Here is a 3,787-nt window from a genome sequence, read left to right on the forward strand (position 1 = left end):
AAAACATACTGTACATTCTAATGTGCTTGATACTTAAAAGACATTTCCAATTTATTGGAATGTTATTTTATGAAATATACATGGGAAATATGGTAGTTTTAGTCATTTAATTTTGGGTACATAATTTCTTGGACATGTCCAATACACAATGAATAATTTTGCTCTATATTTTAGCCTATATCTTTGGTCATTTTCTGAATTGGAAAAGTGGCAGTGGCTAGCACTGCCTCAGGTTTCTTGAGGATGACTGCATATGCATTCCATTCCTTGATAACCCATCTTTTTATCCAAAGGATATTTAATTCAGCTTAATTCATCTCCCCTAAATATATTTTCACCAGTTGCAGTGTCCCAGGGTCATGTGGCCACCATTTGTGATCTTCTCAGTCAGCTTCCCACATGCAAGGATGGATTATCTTAACAACTGCAGTTAACACTGTAGTAAAAAAGGTTGTAAAATCAGACGTGACTCACTTAAGCCACCTTAACAGAAATTCTGGTCCCAATTATGGTTATAAGTCAAGGACTACCCATATTTTTATTGTGAACTTAGGTCAATGCTTGTGAAAACATTTTCTACACATATACAATAGCTGAGCAGCTAAATCTGCCCAGTGCAAAAGCTATGGCCGGAAAAAATGATGCAACAAAAAAGGACAACCTAAGTGCTTTGCTGGGTTCTTCGACGAAAGCATATGCAAAACCAAATTCCTTCAATTTTGAAGTATCTAATTTTCTTCGATGAATATTTTAGCATGATTTTGAATATTAGAATATATTATCCAAAAGTCTTGTTAGAAACATGAGTCAGTTTGAAACCACTGGATGTAATCATGGCTCTAAATAGGACTACCTCATCCATGTACATATTTATTTGAAAATGTATAACTGTCTATCAAAACTACATTTTTCTCCTGCTGAAACATGTTAAACCCTACTATTCCGTTCACTTTCCGAGTGTATTCTTGACAACAAAAATGTAGTGGTTAAGTCACCAGGTTAGAAAGTGGGAGACTGTGAGTTCTAGCCCTCCCTTAGCCATGAAAACTGGCTGGGTGACCTTGGGCCAGTCACACACACACAGAGTCCAAGTGATTTGTGGGGAAAATAGCAAGGTTATTGTAGGGAAAATAGGAAGAAAATGCATTGGATGTTTGTTGCCTTAGTTATTTGTAAAAACAATACAGGCGGGATATAAATAAATGAAATAAACCCTTAATCCTGTGTTTAATATATAATTATTTAAATATTTCAAGGTGACTGTTTATTAGGACAGGTTTATGTATTTTAATTCCAATCTCAAAAAGGTACAACTATTTTTTTTCAGTAATATTTTGGATCTGTAAGAAGCTACACCAAATGGATAGTATTATTTCATGAGAATTCTGTGTAGCGGTTCTTCATATTAAAATATTTCTGCATTTACTCGAGTTAAATCCATTGACCCTAATGGCACTTTGAAATGGAAATGCATAGGACTATACTTGATACTTTGGGTGTTTTGATTCAGAAAGGTGCAAAATATGGCTTTTGGTGATATTTGACTGAGATCTGAACTTCTAGAAGCTTTTCGGTAAGAAATTTATTATAGCTTGTATTTGTACTTGCACCAAATTACCCACTTCAGCCTGACTACAAAACGTTTGGTAAACAAGGCATAAAAATTATGAAGATTATAGGAAAATAAGGATTAAATTGTGTGTTGAGTATTTTTGTCTACTGCTGGAACTGTGAGCTCAGAATATTAAACGTTGCAATTTATTTTGATGTTTAATCCAAGTAATTTTGTATGATAGTACAAAATGTGTGCATAATAAATTTATAAATTGTGTATGTATGTGTATGTGTATTCTTAACTGAGATTTAGAAAAATAGGAAAAAATGGATGCTGAAGTCCCAGACATTTCAGGATTTAAAGATGTGTTTATAGATTGCCTCCATTCATGACAACATTAGTCAAACCTATTCTAGATATTTTAAGATCTTTTGATTTCTAGATTGGCAGGGGTACAAGAGGAAAATTAGTATTTTTACTGTGCTTTACACCTCTATTTTTTCTTGCTCTTGTGAGTCACATTAGATTGCATCTAATACATGGGATATTGTACAAAAGAGTGCTTTGAATTAATCCCAGTGAGGCTGATTCTGGATTGAGCATAATTTCATTGCTGATCAGCACGTTGCTGTGCTGATCTCAGATTAGGCTATACTATTAAATAGACAACAGGGAATTTAGTGGGATATGGTGCACATCACGGTGCACATATATACCAAATGTATTTGGAGCTAAAGAAAGTTGAAAGATATGCCTGATGAATAATTCCACACTGGCTGCTTTGCTTTACAATTCAATATAACATTATAAGCCGTCTGGGGAGCAATTTGCCTTTATGAATGCCTTCCAATATTAGGAGTATTTGTGCTAAGTCTGAAAGCTCAGGTGCAGCATCTAGCTGGCCTTGGCTCACCTCAGAAAAATTAAGGAGGGTTGGATAGCCTCAAAACGTTAGGAAGCTTAAGCTAGACTGAAAAGATTAAAAATATGGAAAGCAGCAACAAAAAAAAATCAGTATTACCACCAATGAAATTACAGAGGTGTGCTCACTTAATATCCAGAAGTTGAACTGAACTTTACCTTGAACTACTTACTATCAAGGTTCCCTGTGGATAAGCAGACTAGATCACAAAGGGTCACTCTGGGCATGGTTCTCTCCCAATTCATAATTCAATATCAGAAAAATGACAAACGATTTCATAGAAGCATAAGCACTCATTGAAAACCAGAGATGGAACTATGGAACGCTGCATTCCATAGTATTCAAGGAAGGGGCAGAGATGCCAAAGTGTCTGAACATTTTTATCTAACCCGTTTGGGCTCTCACCTAGCAGATAATTATTCTGGATGATTATATCTCACTCTTAAGGCATTTGGCTTTTTTTTGAATTTAGTGATGTTTTATGACAGGAAACCTCTACTTTGCAGCCCAGATTTTATTAGGCGAAACTTGAGGGCTTATTCTGTGCTACTACAAAAAGATGAGGGTGGAGGAAACAAAATGCAAAACCCCATCTTTAATTGCAATTATATATGCAGAATCATACGCAGGATGTCATTTATTCTTCAAGATGTCAGCAACGTTTATAGATTAAGGGGCCCAATCTGTGCAGATGGGGAACACTTCAAAGAGCGGGCTAAGCCATAACAAAGCAGGTAGTGCAGGAAAAACTATTTTTTTTTAAAAAAACAACACAGTAATAGTAGATATGATTATTCCCCGTGTATTTATTTAATAACTCTGCCCCTTTGCCATATTAACGAATATAATCCAGGGCACGTTTTACTGATACTTTGGGACTGCGGACAGTACCTGAAGGAATTGCAAGTTGAACAGCTGTGCCTTAAAGGAGTGGAAGGAAGGGGGGGAAAAAGGTTTTCTTTCCCCAAAGCGTGGCTGATTCTGCCGGTTTCTGCCTCCCCCAAACAGCAGCTCTACTTTTACATTATAACTGTGCTCTGTGAATACTTTCAGGACCACAAAGGCGTTTGTATTAAAAGACTATACACAGGATTCTGCATCTAGCTCCGTTTATGCTTTTCAGAGACCGCAAAAATTAAAATTCTCCAAGAGAGCAGTTTCCCCATCCGAGAATTTCGCCTTGTACTCCACACGCTCTCATTTGTTCTCTACTGTCCTGGAAGAAGGTGAGAAGCTGTATCCTTCCCCCCCACACACACACACACCTCCCTTTTCCTCATCTAACACACACACAGCAAGGAATCGAGAAG

The sequence above is a fragment of the Vipera berus genome (genome assembly GCF_964194415.1).
Source record: "Vipera berus genome assembly, chromosome: Z".
NCBI lineage: Eukaryota > Metazoa > Chordata > Lepidosauria > Squamata > Viperidae > Vipera > Vipera berus.